Source organism: Mytilus trossulus, chromosome 14, assembly GCF_036588685.1.
Source record: "Mytilus trossulus isolate FHL-02 chromosome 14, PNRI_Mtr1.1.1.hap1, whole genome shotgun sequence".
Classification (NCBI taxonomy): Eukaryota; Metazoa; Mollusca; class Bivalvia; order Mytilida; family Mytilidae; genus Mytilus; species Mytilus trossulus.
In genome coordinates, this window is record NC_086386.1 from 33,683,727 (window position 1) to 33,709,791 (window position 26,065).

Genomic DNA, 26,065 nt, shown 5'->3' on the forward strand with positions numbered 1-26,065 from the left:
TCTAACTCAAAATATGGTAAATTTTATGTTAAGGGGGTCTTGAAATCTTTTAACAGCTTTCTGAAGTGCAAATTTTTTACCTTTTTCAGCTGGACCTAATCACTACTTTACATTAATATTTATGACCCATATTTTTTTACAGTGTCATATCACCCCCCCCCCCCCCCCCCCCCAACTTGCTATATGAGGCATAAAACATGGAGAAATAAATTTGGAAGGGGTATAACAAAAATTGGCTAGTAACACACTGTCCACACTAAGGACTATATTCATGGACAACGAAAATCAAAGGACGATAACTGTGTACTCGGACTTAATGGTCTATGTGCACATTAAACAAAGTACGCAGATGGATTTATGACAAAATTGGGTTTTGGTGATGGTGATGTGTTTGTAGATCTTAATGTTACTAAACATTCTTGCTACTTACAATTTTCTCTATCTATATTACTTGGCCCTTCAGATACAGAGAAAAGTCTTGAAATATCTCTTTCTATTATTTTTTATAGAAGACACCACAGTCTACTAAGAAAATACATATACCACCAATTATTTCGTTACCTGTTAGTGCCAACACTTCTGTAGATGTTCATGAAAACGAACAATCAATGAATAATATTTGTAACAAGGTTTTTGAAGGTAATTTCTGAAATAAATATATTTTGCCTTTAACATTTTTTTTTATTATGTTTGACAATTTAAGATGATAAATTTTGGGAAATTGAAACTGCTTTCAAAAATCGCAAATAGACCTGTAAATACGTGCCTAACCAATGACAAATATAACATATCTTTTCTGAGATTATGTTTGTTCTATGTTAAAATGTGTAAAAAAAATATCAAGTTATCTGGTCATCAATAACAGAAAAAAATATTAAGAATAGGAACTATGATTTCAGAATTCCGGAACCGCATTTAAACATTAAATATTGAAAATGGTTAGATATAAACCTTTGTAGTATTGTAAATAATTGTCAAGTCAATTTATGATATGGGTTGATATTGGTGTCTCGGGATGATATGACATATGATTCAGATTTTGCCATGTATTATTCTCTATATATATTTCTATTTTATATTCACATGTAGGAACATACAGAGTGAAGTTATCCCAAATAAGTGATGCCCCTGATGAAATAAGTTTTCAGGATGTGGATGAAATGTTTGTTATGGAGGTAATTCATTTTGTTAAGTATTATACAATTATTACTTATTTATTAACAAAAGAATGTTCAGCAACATGTCAGAGCAAATCATTGAGTTATCTCTCATTAAATGTGAAAGCATATTGTATTAACTGGTTGGTATCTAAATAACTCATGACTTTTTATTTGATAATATGGAGGTGATATGATGGAGAATTTACATTATTATATTTTAGGTTAAAATGCCGTATTTGTGCTTTTGATTTAAAATTTAACAATGAGTAATGATTGAACATTCAGTAATTTTCCTCATTTGACAATGTACTCTTTGGTTAACAATTATACTCTAAAATCCTCTCAGCTATGTGTTATTTATACATAAATCTAAACGAATTAACATTTCAGATGAAAAATGATATAAAAGAATTTTCATCACCTCAACCATTTGCCTTGGTCAACCAGTCAAATTTAGATGTTCATTCAGGAAATTTAACCAATGTCAATGATGAGAAATGTGTGTGCATTGGTGGCAATCATTTACGGTAACAATGGAATACATCTACCTGCATTCTTTAGTTTTCTTATATAAAATTATTTTATGATTGTGAACATATACTTCTTCTGTTACTTATGCAACTCTTGTCATTTTGAATGCTCAACATTTTAAAACAATATATACTGAGCCAAAAAAGTTTAGCAACACTTTTTTTAATAATTTTTTTTGTTACTTTTGGAAAAAGTTATATAAAAATCATTGATATAATCCTTGGTTTTACCTGTAAATTAAAACAGTCGTACTTTTTTTCCTGCTAATTGATTTTGCGCCATTTCAGCTTTGCACGTGTAAATGATGTTTCACCTTCTGAACCTGTACTTTTAAAACAATATTAAAAATTTCTTTTTCACTAACGTTCAGACACACACCATTGGTGAGAAAAACACAAACACCTTTGAAAAAATTGCATGGGGCGTCAACCAGGCCTCCCCGAAAATGACAGTCAGAAAGGTCTTGACTCTATTTAATGTGAACAAGGCAATAGTTTAGAGACTAACAAACAGATATCGACAAATTACAACTGCACAGGATAGGTCGATATCTCGTGGACAAAAAAAACTATCGGCAAGGGAGGAGCGCTTCCTTCGCTTTACGTCAACACGTGACAAGTTTTTTTTTGGCTAAAAAGGTAGTGCATTGACTAAGGGAAGCAGCTGGTGTTCCTGTCAATCCTTCACTGGTGCACTTAGGACATGGCTGAGAAATTGATTTTGAAAAACACTATACTCATTTAAGCATTTTGACCCTCCCGCGCTCCATACGAAGAAAATTCCAATTAATGTGAGGGATAAACATTCATGTTGCTTCTGACATATCATTATTCTATTTTTTTATTATTAAAATTATTTGATTTTATGAGTTTGTAATTAAATAAAATTTCACATTTTTGTTGCTAAACTTTTTTGCCTCAGTATATAGAGAATAAACAAAGTGGATGATGTCTACATTTCATTTAAAAAACATAAAGTAAATCTGCAATTTTATCATTAATTAATATTAAAAAGACAAATTATTGAATTTATATTTAATGCTTCAGAAGTGCCTATCAGTTGTGCGGTAGAGAAGTTGCTGATGCAAAAATCTACACAGGTCTTACTGATGAGGAATGTCTAATTGTTTCTTGAGTGTATAATGACATGGGTCATTTTATTAAAAAGATTACCAACTTTGACCTGGAAAGTACTTTTTAACAATGAAAACATAATGCATGTTACATGTAACAAAACACAAATGAAGTCCAAATTTTGGTGGAATCACTTTAACTGTTCTTTAGTAATGCCTCATTATAACCTGGTATTTGCACTGCTATTATTTGGGTCTCAATTAAAAAGAAAGAAAAACTCAAGTGTCTGTTTAAATTTTGTTAAATGACATTTGATGACCTATTAAGTATTATATGAAATGATAAAAGGGTGTTACAGGGCAAATTATTGTCCTTGTATTTTTTGGAGAAAAAAAGAGTCCCAACATGGAACAGAGATTACTTAACCTCACCTAAGTACATCCTTAAATACTTTTTTTTACAGATTGTATTGCTGAGACGTCAGCTTAACCCAAAAACATCTGAGAGAACTACCAATGTCAGTATTATTAAGGAATGGAGATGTAGAATTTCCCAAATTTTGCCAGTGAGTGAAACGATATTTCACACAAATATTAAATATATAATGATGAAATAATGTCAATGCATTTTAACTGCTTAATTATATCTGCAATATATATATACGTACATTTTTGGAAAATATATAATTTATTTGTATTAGGTATTTGAAACTGGACGATGATTTGCATATTAGGAAACAGTTGATATGATTAGTTAATAGAACTTCCTGTAGTTGATATTGACGTTGGGTTTTTTTTTTCGCTAGACTATGACAGTTTTGAACACCTGTACATGCTATATGATGTCTTTAACACCTATACAAGTTTATATGTAGCATTTTTATGAACTTTTAATCTATTTCAATATAATTTAATTTTGAATGTAACGCGTCTTCTGGTTGGCTGACATTGTTTTGTTATCAGCCCATAGACATAATTGAGTCATGTGACCGTGACGCAATCAACGTTTTCTACGGTTCAAAATGGAATTTAGAATTAAACTATAAGAAATTACTGTAAAGTTTTTTTTTCTGTTTATTCGAAACTACAGACAAAAATGTGGTGCACACTGTTAAATAACTACGCGACGTTATTCGGTGTGCACCAAATTTTTTATGTTATTTCTTCATAGACAGGAAAAATATTGCAGTCATTCCTGTAGTCGAGTATGTTAATTAATCCATTTCATTTGAATTTTGTGGATAGTTGTCTCATTGTCAATCAACCATCTCCTTAGTTTTATGAAGCAATATTTTAATGCCTTTGGACGAAAATTTATATATTCTAAACTTACAAATTATCTTTTACCTGCAGCAGTACTAGTTGATGAAATATAAGCTTTCTCTACATTTTTGCACTTTTGAAATTCGGCTAAAATTGTAAAAGGAGTTGATCCCCAAAATCTTCTCCATCCATAGTAAAGTTGTAACGCTTAACAGCGGATGGAATTGCCACTTCTGTTCCTCTACTATTTTTGTGTTAATCAATGCTACTTAATTTGAATTAAAAAAAGCGGCATTTTTGTTGGTTTGGCGCCGAAAGGGTTGAGGAAACTTACTAGTAAAGATTATCTTACCGATGTTGTAAATAGTTAATATAATATCGGCACAAAAATATATTTCGTCATCAGCTAATTAAAACATATATTTGTTATTATTATTTCAGGATGTATAAGTACACATCCACGTTCATTTTCTAAATAGCATTATACTTAATTTTTTAAAAGTTAACTCTATAATATCCTACTGCCTGACGATACTTCGTGTTTTTCATTGTCAACATATCCTTTTTGACTGTCCGTGACATTAAAATACTAAATCCTTAATAAATGTTTTAGTTTATTTCGGTTTCTGATGAATTTTTTTAATTATTATTATGTATTGTTTTTAACAAGCTTTCAGTAACTAGGAGTACTCTCAAACCGTACCTTCGTTTTAATTTGACCTGTTGATACAATTTGTAGTTCATTCTGGCTATTTAATGTAATACTTCGTATGTCTATCTTTATGTATGTAACACTCAGAGATGGTCCGCTTCCCTCAAACATGTCCACATCGACGTCACTGAACTGCAAAACATGTCTAGTTGAAAACAGCGCCAAAATGTGTTCATTTTTTTTAATAAATGCCCTTTTTTTGTCAAAGTATTAATGTTCATGGCCAAATACACTAAACTAAAGCTATTTTTTCTGTTACAAGCTAGGTCAAAAGTGTAACAAAAAATCTATGTAATTATATTAAAGCTCCATGGAAACTAAGATTGCAAATTATCAGTTAATATATTTTTCATATTACTATATGAGTTATCTCTGCATTATTTAATTTATTCCATTGTTCTCTGTAGTCTGTCATATTTGTCATATATGTATATACCTTGTTCTTCGCTAAAGCAACGTGGTGCTAATGCAATACAGATTCATTCATTCAATAGACATTTTTTAGCGAACAAAAATTGTCGGACATGTTCGGGGAATATTGAAAAATAGACATTTTTGGGGAAATCGGACACGTTTTGGAGTGTAACATATATTCAAGATTTTATATAAGTAGTATGACTATAATTGTTCTGGTCTTGTACTATGAACATCACATTATTTTTTTTTTTTGTAAAATCAATTTATGTACTCCATGACTGTATACCTTACATCAAATTATTTTCATCTATCTGTGTATGTTATGTTATTTGGCGGTGTTTTGCCCTCTTCTTCTTATACTATACAGTTATCCGTCATTTTTAATGATCACAACTGCTTAATAATTAATAATTATATACAACACAATTGTGACAAAAATTAAAACTTTCATAACATTAATAGATATAGAAAAATGTGGTGTGAGTGCCAATGAGACAACTCTCCATCCAAATCCATATGCATGATAGGGTTTAAACTATTTACTTTACTATTTAGGTTTTTTGTTCTATATTGTTGAAATCAGTAGGTGTCAACAGGGTTGAGTTCAATATCGTAGCAGCTACGCAGTTCTATATAGATTGTGAAAATTGAACGTTTAGCTATAGACTAATTGCTACAAAGATATTGAACTCAACCCTGTTCTCTTAAAAATTAAGTGTAGGAGGAAGTTAATTGTATTGCGTTATTCTAAAATGTAATTGGTAACAGTCTTTATATGCAACTAAGTTTTTGTATGATTTTTGTCGGGTTCTATTGTCTATTGGTATACGTAATTATGATGGTAATCAACATCTTCCTGAAAAATATCACAATCGTTATAAGATTTGATACTTTTTCTTTCAAGAAAGCATAGGCCTGGTATCCTAGGATAACTAATTAATTGCATTTGCAATTATATTGTTCATGTGTTGAGTTAATTTTAAATCAGATTTAAAAGATATGCCAAGATGTTTTGCTGGAGAGACGGATTCTAAGGTACGACTTTGAAGAATGTACTCATGTTTGATGGTAGTTTTCTTGTTTGAAACAGCGAGAACTGTACATTTGTCAGGATAGAAAGCCACCATCCAGTCTTCTAACTAATTAAATTTGCAGCAGCATCAAGATCTTCCTGAAGACTATCACAACCATTTTTAGGTTTGATACTTTTGTATATGATGTAATCGTCTGCGAAAACAGTCTGGGTTTTCTTGGATTTCTAATATTCTGGTAGGTCATTTATATATACCAGAAATAGAACAGGACCTAAAAAACATTATAGTTTGTATAATAGCCTTTGGTGTTGGACTTTGTCAAAGGCGCTTTGTTAAAGTCCATGATTATTAAGTCTGTTTAGGTGAATTTGCATGTTTCCAGTCAGATGGTATAGAGCCAGTTGTAATTGATTTCTGAAAAATGATGGTGAGGATTGGTGCCGTTATGTTTTGGAGTTGTTTTGCCGCAGATTTTGTCTGGGCCACTGGCTTTGTGTGGATTGATATTGTGTCAAAGTTTCTGTATACAAGGTATAGTAATCATGAGTGATCATTTATAAATGGATGGGGTATACTTTTTTCTGTTTCGTTGGTGAAGGCTGATTGATATTGTTCGTTTAATATGTTGATCTCTTTTTTTGTGTCATTAATGTTGAAATGACTGTTTTTTAGTGGAGCAGCTCCACTATTGTCAGTTCTAATTGATTTTATATAAGAGAATAGTTTCTTCGGTTTTCATTGATTGCTGAAACTTTGGTCAAGGTCAGTTTTTATTTGTTTGTGTGTAAAAAAAAAGGTAAGTCTCTGAATTTCAATAACGGGGTCATTTTTATAAATTTTCTATTTACAAAACTTTGAATTTTTCGAAAAAACTGGATTTTCTTTTCCCAGGAAAAGATTACCTTCGCTGTATTTGGCAATATTTTTTGAAGCCTCAATGCTCTTCAACTTTGTACTATAAATATTTTGATATGTGCGTCACTGACGATCGAGTCTTATGTAGACGAAACGCGCGTGTGGCGTACTAAATTATAGTACTGGTACCTATCTTGATAACTATATGTTCTTGTTGAACCTACTGTCTTAGTTTTTGTTTTATATATATATATATATATATGAGTAGCATCTGCAACCTCTTGAATACCAAAGTAGTTTGAACATGTATATCCCATATGACATACTGATCTGGTGGTCTGTTCGTCTGTTGTATGCTTGCCAGTTTTAATAGATTATTGATATTTTAATCAAAATCATGATAAGAAGAATTTGGTAACACATGTGTAACATTTATTAAAAATGCAAAAGTAATGTTCGTACTACAGCCGGAAAAACAACACCAAATAAAATAATTGCATACTCTCTAACCAAAGCTGTACATTCACTTTACCTTAGCTGTATTTGGCAGAACTTTTAGGAAATTTGGTTCTCAATGCTCATTCACTTCGTACTTTATTTTGCCTTTTTTAACTTTTTTGAATTTGAGCGTCACTGATGAGTCTTTTGTAGACGAAACGCGCGTCTGGCGTATATTCTATGATGAGTTTATTTTCGAACTAAATTGGAATAACTGTGGGGGAAATATGCAGTAAAAACAGATGGAACAAGATATATTAATTAACGTAAATACCGACTCCAATGGAAATTTAAAACGGTAAGTTCAAAAGGGCTTTCCTAACGAGATCGGACCATTGCTAAAGGAAATTCGTGTAAAACACTCGTAAGACCGTTATCAAAATACGCCAATCAAGTATTGGATCAATACTTTTAAAATAATTGATCGACTCGAGATGATTCAAGATGAACACCACGATATTTTATAAATAATTAGTGTGGTCTGTCGACTATAAGCCGGATGCACAAACTATTTGACTGGAGATATTTGGGACAATTGAACAAAGAAGTAAAGATACAGAGGGAGGTCATAAAATGCCACCAGAACCACTGTCAGAAACATTCACGATAAAACCATATTCCGGCGACATCAATTGATGCCCGCTAATACTAATGTTAATGTTTCCCTCGAAATATCAGTAATTGAAAAGGGTCTTCCTTAGGAGTTGTAACAGCACCGCTAATCGAGGTTTTCAAAGCCCCGATGGCAAAATAAACTAAATTCAACTTGAGGGTCCGTATGCGCAAGAAAGACATGACAGCATATTCAGATTGTTGAGTGTGGCCATTATCAAAAAGGAAGCAGAAGTATGGAAAGTCATATCAATGATTTGATAAGCCATCTTATTTCAACGGAAATTTGGTTGAAACAACTCACATAAGAGCCACGATCAATGTATGCTTCCTTTTTTAATCGCTTTCATTAAAAAAAATAGTTTTGAAAGCAGATTACATAGCTCAGGTTGCATGTTACCATAAGTTCTAAACTATACTTCAATTGGAAATTCCTGTATAATAACACAGTCCATAATCTTTAATTAACACATTATATAACATTGTTTTAGTTTTAGTGGATTTTATTTTTACTTGCTTTACTACTGTTTCTAGACAGCATTGTCATTCATGATACTATTGATTTATATTTGTTCAACAGGTAGTATGTATTAATATCATTTTTGTTCTTGTCTGTAATTCTTGAACTCCATTGTCTATTTGATCGAATATCCGCAAACATTACTAATAGCATGTATCATGGAACGTGTAAAGTCATTTATTGATCAGCTCAGCAGGTGATTACACTATTCATCAGTGTCCCGGAATTTACCTGTCTGGAATAACCATAATGAGTAAATCGATTCCAGGATAAAATTGATATTATGTTCTACTTTGATGAAATTCAAGAGTGATTTATATGCCAGGAGACTGAATCTGTAATCTCTCTTTTCATCATCTGTATTGACGATGCAGTCACAGACCTGAACGAATAGTGCATAATCCCTGTTTTTCATCAGTTCCATTAACAACTAACAATAGACTCTGATCTTTTCACGGAATAATGCGATATACAAAGCTATCGCAAATACATTGTTAAAAAAAACTGTTAATTAATTTTATAGATAATAAGTTCCCTTTTTATTGTCAAAACATCAACAGGTTCAAATGATCATAATTCTATGCAAAAGGGTAATACAACTAGGCATTCAGCTTCAACTGCAAAAAGATTGAAATTATTGTAAGAATATTTGAATAAAAAAATATTTCCTATGTTTTCAAAATAAGTGACTGGAATATACATGTATGAGATAAGATTGGAATTGTATAAACCAAAGACTAAAGAAATATTGAAGAACTATAGGCCATTATGAAACCTTCAAAATTGAGGGGAAAACGTACCATATACTACGCGTTCAACAAAATGCATGTAAAAAAAGTGCTGCTCTTATAGATACTACTTAATAGTCGTACAGATCCCTTAATAAGTATGACCTATAATCTGGATTTACTTTTAAAAATTGTTACTTGAATGGAGAGTTGTCTCACTTGGCACCAATACCACATCTTCCTCTATCTATGGCAACTGGTTCATGAAACGTATTGATATATTTGATTATGACCGTGCGAGAACCTCGTATGTGGTTAAAAACACCCCTACAAATGTATATATTTTTGACTTGGTTCACATAGTTTACAAATAAAAGCAGCAGTATGCAATCCTTTCAAGTATTATATATATAACGCTATAATAATGTTAGTGGTCATGATGCATGTCTTTTGTGAAAATAATGCATATACTTGAAAATATTTTTTTTTAAAAAGCCCTTTCAATTTGTAATCATTCTCTATTTGACGTCCTTAAGTACTCATCTAAATTTAAGATTTTTGTGTTTAAAAGGGGCGTTAGCGTGAAAATGTTATGGAACTCGGGCGATCTGCCATGAGAACTTTTGCCGGGGAAAAAATCAAATGTATTATGTTAACTGATTTTATGATCTTTAATTTGGTATGTAGCTGTGAACTATTTATGTGACTCTTTTATGTAATATTAGCCTCAATTATGGGACAAAAATTTCCTATACAGACATCAACATGTCTTATGTAATTTATCTAATGAAATATTTATAGTTTATTAGGTGAAAGCATAATGATTTATAATGAGCAATATCAAACCGTCAATAAATCCTCTATCTTTATATTGGTATTGGTTTTCTGTAATGAAGTCCGATGTATGGCTCTACTCATTGCATAACTTTCAGTCATGACAACCTGTACTAGATAAATGTAGAACTACAGAGGCAAGATGATCAAGAACTTTAAGCTATGAATATTAAATTTATAAATCAGAGAAAGGTAACATTATATAAATTTCTAATAAGTTATTTTTTCTCGAATTTCAACTGAAAAAAAAACTAGATTTACTCAAACTGAAAAAAGAATTGAAAAAAGCTGTCTGCTTGATTGATTTGGAATTTACAACAACAAAATAGACAACGAATTGTCAATTTATTTAAAATGCTTATGACGAGTACATCTGTTATAAACTGAGAATAGCACTTAATAAATTGCGTGTGTATGTCTGATTGACTTTTCTGGATTTGCATTTTGCAGGCTTGAAAGATAAAATTCAAACATTTGAAAGCCGAGATATATAAAAACATAATACTCCCTCGATCACTTGAATATAATACTCAATGAAAAACGGAGAAAAAAAACATCAGTCAAGCAAAACAGGGTAATCCCAGATATCTTTTATACAGACATAAAATATGGGCAGCATTTTTCTGTATTGATAAGTGAAAACTTGTTGAATTTCACATTCTCAATAATATTGTATAAAAGTGTACTTTAAAAGAGGGACGAAAGATACCAAAGGGACAGTCAAACTCATAAATCTAAAACAAACTGACAACGCCATGGCTAAAAATGAAAAATACAAACAGACAAACAAAGTTATTAAAAATACTCGAACCATTTTGGTGTACCCAAATATCGGCCACTAACTTCAAAATAAATGTCATGCAATATTATCCTGAAGACAATGTACATCAATGAAATCAAGACTAAACTCCTGTTTTAATGTACTATCACAGAAGGGAAAATCAAAATATGTACAATGTTAGGATCAGAGTTTTACAGTAGTTAAAATGTCAATGTAAGGTCAAATTACTAGATAGACAATAAATATTCATAATGTTTTAATTCCCCTCTGAATAAGTCTCAATTTGACATTTATTCCTTTGAAGCTTGCTTGGTCACGGAATAATTAATATCAAATCCTATTTCTTCCGTACAATAATTAGTTTACAGACATGCGTGTTTGATTTTTGTACGAAATTAAAATTGTTGGTGTATTGATCTGGTCTTTCACTGTTGGTTGTTGTCGCCTGACAGGTAAGCAATACAGCATTTTTATTGGCAAAAGCTTAATTCTTCGGATAAACATTTTAATGAACTGATAATTCTATCATCATATTTTAATCAAAACAAAACAGGATTAAAGATTAAATGCGTTTTTGTTATTCCTATATACGAAATAGAAGATAAGCCAAACTGGCAATTGAAAGTAAGAATAAATAGAGCTAAAGATGGATCTTGTTGAATGTACTAAGTTTTATTGACTCATTAGACTTTCTTTCTTTATTGCAAAATAACACCCATGAGGGTCAAGCAATACAATGAAACAATAAGTTTATACTATACAATACAATGAAATACAATGTAATACAATGAAAAACAAAATAATACAATACAATATATGGAATAATAGAACATTAGAGTTCAAATTAGAGAATATGATGAGACAAAATGGTACAGAGAAACATAAACCAATAATGTATAAGTAATTTTGTTTAAAAATTATCGTTGTCTTACTTGGATCACTTTTAAACGTCATATTCAACTGCTGGTGTACCTGTAAGTCCCAAGTCTACCATTCACCCTAAACGAAAGTCAGTGTTTGCCAGTTGGTGGCATGATTCAAAATATGCAGTCATGCAATCTTATTAATAACGGTAATTTCTGAAGCTAAGCCTTGTAATACCTTGTAATATTGACGTAATGTTTCGAAAGTTACGGCAATGAGCGTGCCGTGCTTAAATTTCGTTGAACCGTATATTCAATCTTAGTTACACGATAACTTTGGTTTCCTATAGACCATTATTCATAACCATTCATAAGTTTTAGCAAAAAGCAATTTTTTTGTAAAAGTAGTTCAATATTATTTTTCATCAATCGGCTACACGTGCGTAACTGGTTGTAGTGGAATGCGCTAAGCATAATTTACTGACAATCTAGACATAAATTGGTAAATTGTAATGTAAGTACGTCCAAAACAACAGTTTGATGTAAAATAGATACTCAATAAAAACTCCGCTCACTGTTCTAATTTTGTCTCTCCCTTTTAAAAAGAAATACCACTGTTTTAAGTTAATGCTTTCAATGCACAATACCATTTAACAAACATGATATTTTGAACTTGAAATAAGCATGCTAATAAAAGTAATTCTTTAATACAAGAAGTTAAAGTTCAGTCTTGAGAACCAGGTGTAATACCACCAATTCATAGCACGTCAAATCCGGTTGCATACGAAAAAGGGTCGAAAAAGTATTCCATTGAATTTGTCAGTTGTGGAAAATTAACCCTGCATTTCCCTGTAGTTGAAAAAATTTAAAATGCAAATTTAACAAAGACGTATAGTGGAAATCAATGGTGATATTACACCTCAATAGTAGTAATTATTGCTGCATTTTAAAGACTGAAACTTAGTCATTTAGGTACAAGTAAATGTGATAAATACTTTGGACAAAGAATACAACTGAAATATTATAGTAAGTTGGTTTGTGTTTATTCAAAGAGTTTCGACATCATTATTATAACTAGAACTCGTATTGATCCTTGAGGACTTCAAATGCGAGGACAGTTTCCAATATCCCTAGTTTATTGGAAAACAATTTTTACATCCGACATACCTAATTGCTATCTCGATGCGGTTGTTAAATTCTTTAAGTAATGTATTAAAACCAGATAGAACAAATAAAAAAATAAGGAATTTTAATTAAATGGATAATTGTTGCTTGACCTGACACTTCATACAAATTCCAATTTACAAAGATTAAGAAAAGACAATTGGGTAATAAAGCTTGTAGACTGGCAGCACAATTTAAAGAAAAAAGACAAACAGAAAACAAAAACCCAGAAGAATAATAATTAGATGAAACTTCTATTGGACAAACCAGGTATATATACATTACTTCCGGAAGTAAGTGCAGTTTTAACGCCGATTAATGACATCCGTCATGAGTCGCATATTGTAATAAGGCAATGAGTTTACCCCTGAAGTAGATGGAGTATATTCTGGTAATGATACCAGCTCTTCTCAATACTGTTATATGAAAACTGTAAGGTTGATGTTTATATAAACAATCAAATGCAGTTTTATATAAAATTATAGATTTCTTCGTTGGTGTATCACAATTATGACATAAAACGAATGAGCATGCTTAAAAGTACATGTATCTCTGAACCGTTTCTTTTTTCTTAGGTAAATGTTCCTATTCTTATCGGTTGTCCATTGAATTTGTTTTTATATTTTTTTTTAAATACAATAAACTTTTGTGTTTTGGAATGCTCCTTAACAGATTGGTACTCTTTTACTTCTTTAATTTCGGAACCTCTTGAACAATTTACAAGCTGGAAACTATTGAACCAAGAGTTCAAAGTGGTTACGTTGAAATTATCCCTTCAAACATTTCACGGACGCCATCACGAGTTGGAAGATCGTAATGTAATAGGAATATGCTCCAATTATCGTAACCACCCCGAATTAGACTTATCACCGGGTGTGTAGTTGCATGAGCAACACGGCGAGTGCCACTTGTAGAGCAGCATCTGCTTACCCATTAAGTGCACATAGGATCAACGTCGGTTTTTGGTGGAGTTTGTGTTGCTCAGTGTCAACATTTCTATGTTGTGTTTTATGTACTTTTTGTTTGTCTTTTTGTCGTTTTTTGTCATGGAATTGTCAGTTGGTTTCGACATCGTCTCTCTTTGCTAGTCTCTAGATGTTACACTTTTAAATGAAATCACCCTGTCCAATAAATGCTCCTCGTTTCACGATGACGAACACGTTTATCGAACAAATCTTTAATTGTCGACACTATATATTATTTAAAATTAAAAAAAAACTATCGTAGTTATTTCCTTGAGGATGTATTTTATCATTTATTAAAAATCAATACTTATTCATAGTTGAGTACATTATTACTCATTTCCGTAAAGTGTATTTAGTCTTAATTAAAGCAACAAATCAGGCATGAATTAAATTGTGCATGTGACATTTTCCTCGACATTTTCCTGCACACAAAATGTCAGTAAGTAGTTAATTTGAGCTGTTGGGATTACCTTTTTATCGATGTTGTGTTACATTGACTTAACTACAGACTAACCACATGATCAACAATTTCTCAAAATGACTTTGAGGTTTACTTGCTATACACATGTTCGCAAAATGTATTTACCGTATTACTAGTAAACGCCAAGTTTTAATACCGAATGTCGACTTATTTTCATTTGTTTGCAAATTTTCAAAATTGCCTAATTTTCCAAAATTTTTTGGGTTCGAATGAGTTAAACAAAAAATTGGCTTAGTCGATAATTGCTAATTAAATTGAAATATAAATTGTCCTCCCCTACATATCCATCATGCATATAGAAAAAAACCATGAACACTGTGTGCTTCATATACTTTAGTTTTATTTTTTGCCACAAGTAAGATTCTATATTGAAAATGAATCAATTGTATCTCAATTGTTTGTACAAGTTACAGGCACTTCTTTGAACTTTTCTTTGTTTAGAGGTTATTTGTTTAGCACTTTCTTTTTTAGAGATTAATTGGTTCGTGTTAAATATGCATTGATGTTACAGGTGTGTTTGATTAATCTTGAGTTAATAACGATACAGTATATGTTCGATCAGCAAACTAAATATTTGATTAACGTGCAGGCTCATCAACTTTGCAATTTAACAAAATCTCCCAGTTATTCATTGATTTATTTAAGATGAAAGTTTGTTTTTTCGTATTAAACTACTATTTTCAAATCAAAAGAAATGTTTATATTGTGTTAAGTTCAATTAATGTTACATGAAGCATTATTTATTAAGATTTTGAACAAAACTTAAATTCAAAATCCAGTGTCTACAACATGACTTGGACAGTGTCTATGTTTAGATTTCAGCCTTGATTTCGTACTGTATATACGGGAAACATATAAATAATTAAAAACACTGAAGGGATAGGAGGATAAATTCCCTTGAATGCTTTTGACGTTTATCAATCGATCTTTTAAATTAATTAAATTAAGAGTATAATAACTCGTTAATATATCTGACAGCAGTCTTTCTGAAAAGGTAACGATTGTGCAAATGCTGAAAAATGGCTCATTTATCTATTCAAATTCTGGAAATGTTTGTTCTAAGGATTGCATTTTTAAATGGTGTTCATGTGCCGATCTCATATATGTCAGAACTTAGATAGTAATCTGGTAGTATAGATGGGCAAAGCGATATTGGATAAATCAACAAGATATCACAGAAAACCAGATTGTGTAGTATTCTAATAGGGACAACCAAATATGTGAATTTATCGGTTGTCCCACTATCTATATAACTCTGATGAGCCCTTAATAATTTTGCATATCACGGCTTCATGACGTCAAATACGTTGACCGGGCTGGTGAAACTAACTGGAAACACTTCAAAAAGACGCAAAAAAATCAGCTTTTTCTCATATTGATATCGTAAAATATCAGCTGCTCGACACAATATAAAGGCATTTTGATATGGTTCGCTGCGCTCACTCGACAAAAGGTTGATATTGAGACTCGCAGCTCATATTTCACAATATCAATATTCAGAAAAACCTGATAATCGGTACTGAATTCTTAACAGACACAAACTTGGACAGACATGCAGTGAAAATAAACAACGAGCACAAAAGGCATAATAGATTGTGTGTTATCAATCTCCACTGGAAAGAAGGTTAACCCTTTCCTCCATACTGACGCCACCCCCTTTACTTCATAATGACGCCTTTCGACGCATGTGTAGTGCCTCACTTGAAACGTATTGCCTTCAAAAAAGCTTTATCAGAGTGAACATTTTTTGTATCTAATAAAAAAAAAAGGATATTCATACATTGTAAGAGTATCTGACTGGAATTTCATTGATGTATAACAAAAAATTTCATAGAGGAAAGGGTTAATGTTAAATGCACGCTGGAATCTTCATAAACCTCTGATCCCGAACTCGTTATTCGCATTATATTGATATTGGCCTATTTTTTAACAGATATATTAGATTTAAACCGAAACAACCGTCGTACATAGTTAATGCGTTTTAAATTATGATTGTTCTCAGCATTGGTGTACAAATATCGTGCATCATATATTAATTTTGTCTACACATGCAACATGCATTACATTTCTGAACCTTAACGAGAGTTTAATGGACAACATATCTGGAAAGGTTGATGTCTCCAGGGAAATATCCGCGACACACGATGATGTCTGATAATCTGTATCAGTTAGATTGAAGATACCAAGGGGTTATTCGAATTTATTAGAAAACGAAACGATATGACAAAAAAAACCGAAAGCCAAACAATAGATATATGAAGATGTGGTGTGAGTGCCAATGAGACAACTCTCCATCCAAATAACAATTTAAAAAGCAAACCATTATAGGTTAAAGTACGGCCTTCAACACGGAGCCTTGGCTCACACCGAACAACAAGCTATAAAGGGCCCCAAAATTACTAGTGTAAAACCATTCAAACGGGAAAACCAACGATCTAATCTATATAAACGTTAACAAAACGAGAAACGAGAAACTCGTATATATTACATAAATAAACGACAACTACTGTACATCAGATTCCTGACTTAGGACAGGTGCAAACATTTGCAGCGGGATTAAACGTTTTAATGGATCCAAACCTTCTCCCTTTTTCTGAAACAATAGCATAACATCACAACATAGAAAAACACACGATAAAATAAAAAAAAGTCTACAAAAAAAACACATAAAACCAAAGACTGATTAACACCAACCATACCAAACCTGGTAATAATCTCATGTGCTGTGGAAGGGAAAGCAGATTCGGCTCCACTTATGGCACCCGTCGTGTTGCTCAAGTGTTTCAGAATAATTATCAGAATAAGAATTGATAAACTGTTGAAACAGAGATACAACTGTGTGACTGGCAGTTGTGTAAATTTATAGTATAATGCAAAAACTTGGTAAATGCAACACTGCATACACAATACTAAAAACGTATTGCGTACTCTAAAAGCGAGGCTGTATCTCTTAAAATAATCCTATTTATTGCATATTAAGCCAATCCTCTACATTACTCTGATATATACGCTACTGTACATATTTATTTTTTTAAACTCTTAACATGTAAACTATGGAAAAAAGTTCAAAGTCAATAGGCAATAACTTGAAGTGAAAATAATATCCCCATGCTAAAACAACTGCATACCAAGTATCATTGACCTACCATTAGAACTTCCCAATAAAGTGACATACTCACAATCTTTAAAAAAAAATAGGCTTGATATGTCTCATTGGCATTATCATTATGTTAATGCAGTTTCACATTTGCCTTTATACTTTAGGAATACTTTTAAACTTAATTTTGAAAGCTTAAAAGTTAGACGATACCAGCATAAACAACGCTGAAAATTTGCCTTATTTTAGTCAATTCCATTTCATTTATTTTCTAATTCATACGATTCTAAAACGTACGGTTTTGTTATTAAAAATAAAGACGATAAAAGTAGTGTTTTAATGCGTGTAAACACATTAGTTTTATACAAACATTCATAAGTGAATATTTAATAGTATTTATGTAACGAAGCGTAACATGTATTTTAATGTAAAAAGTATGTAATATAATACAATTATCCTTCAAATTTAAAGACTTATGCCACTTTAATTTAGTTTTTTTTCTCTCTCTGTTGGTTATGCATATAATACCAAAAATATATTCGAGACTACGATGTCAACTCCCGTAGTGCATTATCGTTTATTGCTTTATAATATCTGTATTAACCTGAATATTCTATTTATTTGTAAAAAACCTTGACAGTTTTGGCATGTGTATGAATACTTTCGAATGGACTTGTAACTTTAGTTAAGTTTCTGTGTATTGTTTTGTGGGCGGACCTCGCCTTTCGTGGTTTTTTTTTTTGGGGGGGGGGGGGGTGTCATGTCGTTGTCAGTTTCTCTCCGCCTTGTGTGCTTTGAATTTCCCCATGGTATCTCCCGCCATTTTATTCTTTTTGCTTGATTCCTTTCATTTTACCCAGTTGAATTGAATAGCAAAACGCCTTTCAAAACTATATACTTTCAATTAAATATCAATTTGAAAGGCTTAACAAAAAGTATAATGATACTAAATGGTAATCAAAACATCTGAAGTCAAAGATATAAGCATTTAACGCTTTTAATATCAACCAAAGCAAAGTAAAGAGCAGCATACAGAGACAGACAAACATGGATCCCAACAAAAACATGGATGCACTCATGTGCTTCTGAAGGATATGTCGTTCCGGTTCACCCACAAGCGCCCATTTTCAAGAAGGTGTTGTTTTACTTCAATTTATATGTGTTGAAGTACATACCAGATTTTCTAATATTAATCTAGTTAAAAGCATATAAAGAAATGTTAGACTGTGTTTACAACCAAAAAAATGTAGTATTCCGTGAAAGGGTTAAACTCGGGGGAAATAAAGATTTTGAGACTGCAGTCTGCTAGATCATAATTATTTCTAGCTTAATAACAAATTGGATTTTTTTACTGTCACCTTTATCATTGTGTCATGCATTGACTATTGTTTGATATCTGTCATCGTGTTCTAATTCATTCTTTAACATTTTCTGTTGTTATTCCACATGGATTTTCCCTGATGAGCATTTTCAAATTACTTGAAATTAATAATAAAATAATATACATTTGTAATTACTATTAAATAAAACATTTTGATATGGATAACAAAATAAGTGGCGAGAAGTCAGTATGGCTTCATTAAATTCGCTAGTAAATTTGATACCGCTGTTGTCTGGGTTTGATATCACTGTTGTCTGGGTCTTACCACTGTTGGTCGGGTTTGATATCAATGTTGTATGGGTTTGATATCACTGTTGTCTGGGTCTTACCACTGTTGGTCGGGTTTGATATCAATGTTGTATGGGTTTGATATCAATGTTGTATGGGTTTGATATCAATGTTGTATGGGTTTGATATCAATGTTGTATGGGTTTGATATCACTGTTGTCTGGGTCTTACCACTGTTGGTCGGGTTTGATATCAATGTTGTATGGGTTTGATATCAATGTTGTATGGGTTTGATATCACTGTTGTCTGGGTCTTACCACTGTTGGTCGGGTTTGATATCACTGTTGTCTGGGTCTTACCACTGTTGGTCGGGTTTGATATCAATGTTGTATGGGTTTGATATCAATGTTGTATGGGTTTGATATCACTGTTGTCTGGGTCTTACCACTGTTGGTCGGGTATGATATCACTGTTGGCTTGGAAGAAGTGTAAATTTTAGTTTAACGCTGATAACTTGAATGCTCTGCAAATTGGAAAGTCCTCATTAAAAATCAGCATGAACATAAAAAAAACAGCTGTTCATATTTATTAAAAATTATTTTACTTGTGTTATATTGAATAAATGAAATATGAATGTATGTCATTGTTGAGTGTATAACAAAGGATATGTATGTTTGTGTCTCTGATCACGACCCCGTGGAAGTTGTGTGGAATACATTTGCCGAAGTGTGAACAATAATCTGGTGTTTACCGAATACATTGTCAACAAACGTGTCAAATTCTAATGGCAAATTGTCATAATTTAATAATATGAAATTTCGTACATTAAGTGTTTTCGTATGAAATCATTATAGAAAAGGCTATGACGTAATGATATTGATTATTTTTTATTTATGATTTATGTTTTATAATAAAATTTCACCAACATCTCTATACTATCATACCTTTAAATTGGTAACATGCATAAACAATATTCTTAAATTATTTTATATAGAACACCATTTGGCCTTCAACAATGAGAATAGTCCATACTGTATAGACGACCATTAAAGGATACGACATGAAACATTAGAAACAATTCCAACGGCCTAATTTATCACAAAACAATCTAAAAAAAAAAAAAGTATAGTTGGCCATTTGTGTTGTTCGATTGCTGACATTAACATATACATCAGAGCTCCTATTATAAATACCTAGATATTGACAAGAGATCCGGTTGTCATAAGAAATTTGAAACAAAGGAAATAACCGTATTTTTTTGGAAATAATGAACATTCCGTTTTGATTCAATATTTTAGTAGTACCCTCGTTCATTAGTTAAATTGTTTTACTTTACAAGGTTAATATTCTTAGAATTAATGTAAACAGCTTTCAGATAAAAAAACAAAAACAAAAAAAAACAACAAAAAAAAAACAAATGTTTGAAATTACATGCATGTTCCTATATCTATGTACTTGTGTTCACATGCAGTATTTCTTGTAGAGGTTAATCTGGTTTTCTCGTTACATTGAAGACCTGTTGCTGACCTTCTGCTGTTGTTTTTTTATTTGGTCGGGTTGTTGTCTCTTTGACACATCCCCCATTTCCATTCTCAATTTTATTCTGTAAATACAGATGTCAGAAGCAAGTATTACATGATAACCCAGTAAACACACGACGTACTCCCAACGTCGGTTAATGGTCGTCTGAACGTCATGTCTGGATTGTACGTCGTACCAACGTTGTGGGAACGTAAAATCCCAACGTTGGATGTAGACGTAGAGACGACGTTATAAAATTACGTCGGATTTACGTAAATTTAGTACCCTGTCAGGACGTAACATTTTATTACGTTGTGACGACGTGCTTATAACAGTCATAATCCGACGTAACATTTTGTTACGTTCTGTCAACATTATAATAACGTAGTGAACAGACCCTGTAAATACCAGCTTACACATTAAAATCTGGTTTTATGGGAGAATTTTGTGGTTATGAGTCTGACTAGATACAGCATTCACCTTCATTGAAATGTGCTAACGATTTTTTCGATTTTCAAAATATCACCCCTTTTTCCCCGCACAGACATAATTAAAATTATTTGCACCAAAATATCCAAGAAAATATTATAAATTCAAATTAAATGTTCTCATATAAATATTTATACCATTATCAAGTTTTGTCATTTATTATTTTTAATAATTTTATAATCGTTTTATAATAGTGCATGTTCAGCAATCCTCGGGTTTTACCGCCGCATACTACGAAAACTCTGAGCATGCGCACTTTTACCGCCTGAATTTTGAAAACAGTGATAAAAGTTGCAGTGAAATCTATCTCGATTCAGATTCCAGAACAAAGAAAAAGGTAAAATATAAATTGCACATTACTTCAAAAAGGTTTTCCATGATAACAACAAGTATAATTCAAAAAAATATAACATCTGTCGCCGTGTAGGACGCCTCGTTCAAATCTGTTGACTCATTGACTATAGTCGCCGTCACGTAAAATTGGCACCATGATTTTTGTCAAAATTTTCTAAAATATCGACCGCGTTTACTCGAGATCATGTTTTTCAATTAGCGGGATAAAAATCCAATCCAAATATATACTACTGTCCTACCTTTTATTGTGTTTGCACAGTATAATCCTGACCTTCACAAAATCCAGGATTATTTTGTATGGTGGAATCCGACATTGTTATTACCGGAAGTGTTGCCGTGGAGTCCACGTGCTCTCAATTTTCTTGTGTCTCTCGGAGCTGTGCGTCATCTCTATGTAAAAAGCGCGGGAAATCGTATCATCAATGACAATGATATTACCTGGAGAGTAACGAATGTTATGTAGTAAGGGATCCTCATAGAAACCAAGATGGCGGTTTTACAATGAAAACAATCTTGAAAAATGTGAAGGTCAGGATTATACAGTGCAAACACAATAAAAGGTAGGACAGTAGTATATATTTGGATTGGATTTTTATCCCGCTAATTGAAAAACATGATCTCGAGTAAACGCGGTCGATATTTTAGAAAATTTTGACAAAAATCATGGTGCCAATTTTACGTGACGGCGACTATAGTTACCGAGTTGAAATATGATACTTCTTCTTTTAATGTCAATATATTATTGCACTGGTACATTGTACAGGATATTTAAGCCAACATTTGTGTTTTATGAAACCATTTTCAAACTTCTCCATTAACTTGTGTTTTTTTTAAAGATATATTAAGCAATTGACTATAGAAAGTAAAAAAGGGGGAGGGCAATTGTTTTCTCTCCATGACACCACTTATAATCCTTATATTTAAAAGCTGTAAGTTTTTTTTGCACTTATTTTTAAATATTGTTGGAATCATAAAAGTCTGATCAATATCACAAATGCGAAGCTACATTTTTTTTAGATATCTCTGTACATAACAAACTCGCCCCATTACCTGATTATAATCTCAGCACATTACAAACTTGCCACATTTAATACAATCTCGGCACATTACAAACTTGGCATATTACAAACTCGTCCTATTAATGATAATACTACATGTATCACCAGTCGCAAGTGTGAAGACTAGTCTATAACTGGTGGTCGTCCTAGACCTGCATGAAATATTTGCCACTGAACATAACGAAACCAACAATCAATCAATGTTTAACTGGGTCTGACATAGGAATAGACAATTTTACCAATAAAAACTGTCATAGATACGCGTCACAGAAACTTTAAAAAAAAAGCCTTCCAAGATGTCATAATTATTTAGACTAAGATCCATGTGCACATACCAGTTGGGAAAAATTGGGTAAAATTATCCTTTTGTTAGGGTAAAACCTAGTTTACTGGGGTTAAAAAAAAACAGTATATAGCGAAGTCTTATTTGCTTTTCAATTTATGGTATGGAATGCATGTACATTTTTCACTTACATTTTTTTGTACCTAGTTCTCCCAAAGATTTGTTGGACTGACACACATGTAGTATGTACACAGACTGATCAATATAGAAGATAATTGATTGTATTTATGATTTTTTTCCAGAATCTTGTATAAAAATTCACAGATCCAATGTGTGATCATGTGTCTGAGGTTGTGGAATGCACAAGATGGACCAAGATATAAAAAGGTAAACATCATGATCAGTTGATCAGCTCTTTTTATGCCCTCCTTCACTGGGCCATATGGTTTTACTCTTGTACTGTATGTACATACATGTACATGAACATTGAACTCAAAATTGGTTTCTGAACTCTAACTTTAGTTTGCCTGAACCACATGTTATGACATTTATACACAATGCTTGTTATCATAAAACGCAGAGTTTGATTTTTGAGACCATCTGTTTAACTGTTCTTTATAAGTTACTAGTATGTCCTTCAATGATAACATCATTTGTGGCTCATGGACACTTTATTCTTTGATTAATTTTATAAATTAAATGATAATTGGTTCATTTATAGATAATAATAAGATTGCGTTCATTGGCATATATGATATACACAACAGCCTGGGTGGATTTTGTTTTTTCCACCGGCCCATTGTGAACAACCCACCTGTGCCCACTCCAGCTATAATTCTTTTTTTTTTGTAAGAAATATTGATTATAATTGCTTATCTGATTTTTTCAATTGATTGTAAGTTTGCAAGTCTTTTGATTTAACAAGCTAGTAATTTTACCCACCCGGTGCTCACTCCCACTGTGAACGGGTAGACGAAGCAAAACCCACCTGAGTTGTAGTGTAAGGTCTTGCTGTTATGATGTGAATGATAAATTTATTAACATGTCAGATTAAGGTAAAATCCTAAGAATATCTTAAATGAATTGATGAATGACAATTTTGAGAAACCATATACTTCCTTTTAATACGCCTGTTTTAATACTGAGGTGGTTGTTTTTGAAATACCAAGATGCAAATTAAAGGGAGTGTTGTTCTTATATATTTTTCATTCTGTCTGTGCTGGGGGTTTAAAAAAAGGTTGTCCCTGGGGGTGGAAACAACCATAATTTCATAACATATTTTCTTTTAAACAAGGACAAAGGTTAACTAAAAGTTATAAATATCATATTCTGCTGAAATTATGTTCAAATTTCGAACATACATTATCAAAATATGTTTATAAAATTGGCAGATACAAACATCTCAGTAACAACACAACATGATTATGAATCTGTAAGATTCATTATACCACCGACCGCGCATAAAAAATATTGATTATGTTTAAACAAGGATATTTTTTAAGAACTGCTGTTATTCCTAAGTTGGGATAAAAAAAAATATTTTATAATATATATATGAATTTTTTTTCAGAGACTGGAAACCAACACAAGACCAGCTGATGAGAGGGCAGAAAACCAAAACTTTGAATGCCACGTATACAACCGACACAAGACTAGAATTTGGAATAAAATTTCAAAAAATCAGAAACATACTATTATTTTATTATTGGTTCATGTACATAAGAAAAAAGAAGTCCTAACTTTTGGATAGGTCTTTCTCTGGTATGTCAATGGAAAAAAGCAATAGTTGGTTTGATTGAATTTCAGTTATTTTCTTCATTGTGGGATATTTTTAGAAGTGTGTATAAGTTGGTCGTGTGGTCTAGTGGTATGGCTGCTGTGCAGGCGATTTGGTGTCACGATATCATAGTAGCATGAGTTTGAATCTCGGCGAGGGAAGAACAAAAAATTTGTGAAAGCAAATTTACAGACCTAACATTGTTAGGTTGATGTTTAGACGAGTTGTATAAGTTGTGTAGAAATATATATTTGAAAACTACAGACTTTGGGGATTTTTCCAAACATTTTTCGTAGCCTGTTCTTGTGTAGGGAATCCAGCTGAATGATTCTACAGTACATATTAAGGTATATGTGGTAGTTTTTTGTACTTCTGAATAATTCATTAAAAAATGTTTCCATTGTCAAAACGAAATCTAGATTCTAGAATTTCCACCGTCATATAGTGAAACTATTAGTCTAGGACACTGAAACCCTAAACATTTAGAAGTTGTAGCATGTACCAAAGTGTCATTTTGAAGGCTGTATGTTTACCATAATTGCTAACATATTTAATATTTGATTTTAGGAAAGAGGGTTTTACTTGTCTCATTGGCCATCATACAAAATCTCGCCTTTTGAATAGTATTATGTGTTAAAAATTTTAGAAGGAAAGTTGCTTTTGTTAAATGTAAATGTGTAAATCTTGTACTTCAGTATTGCAAAAAATAAAAATAAAACTTTAACGTTAAACTGTGTGAATCATGAATTGGACAAAATACATTTGATATTTAAACCTGACTAAAAGGTAACCATATTGGAAACTGCTGGCAGTTTGGAAGTAAAGCACTTATCAACATTGTTGTTGTTTTTTTAATGTAATTTATAGGTGTTTCTTGTTTTTATATATATATATAGATTAGACTGTTGATTTTCCTGTTTGAATGGTTTTACACAAGTTATTTTGGAGCCCTTTATATCTTGTTGTTTGGTGTGAGTCAAGACTCCGTGTAGAAGGCTGTACCTTGACCGTTAATGGTTTACTTTTATAAATTGTGATTTGGATGGAGAGTTGTCTTATTGGCACTCATACCACATCTTCCTATATCTATTGTGTCCAACTTGCCTACATTGAAAATTTTACTACTAAAAAAACAGGTGAAAAGAAGAAAATATAGGCCCTGTTTACTTCTTCAATGAAATTTTATTGCTCTTATCAATCAAATGAGGACAAGGGTCATTTACAGTTGAGTTGCAACGTTGTCACAACGTCTAATGAAGGTCATAAATTACGTCACAAATTATGTTGTGACAACGTTGTGTGGATGGTTGTCAGCACGTGCCTTGGAGTTCACAAAATTACGTTGTACCGACGTAATTTCACTACGTTGTCACAACGATAGTATTAC

At 32.0% G+C, this 26,065-nt stretch overlaps 1 protein-coding gene and 1 long non-coding RNA gene across 2 annotated transcripts in view; both read left to right on the top strand.

The window, feature by feature from the left end:
- The first annotated feature begins 11,378 nt into the window (after window positions 1-11,378).
- LOC134698152 (uncharacterized) overlaps window positions 11,379-26,065 on the top strand; it is a 36,726-nt gene continuing 22,039 nt past the window's right edge. The window contains exon 1 of the mRNA XM_063560457.1: window positions 11,379-11,469. The gene's annotated coding sequence lies outside the window, so the exon portion shown is untranslated. The remainder of the gene's footprint in view (window positions 11,470-26,065) is intronic.
- Window positions 21,394-24,933, top strand: LOC134696474 (uncharacterized). Its single transcript, XR_010102953.1, has 3 exons — window positions 21,394-21,543; window positions 23,204-23,288; window positions 24,472-24,933. It is a non-coding gene; the product is annotated as an uncharacterized LOC134696474 (long non-coding RNA).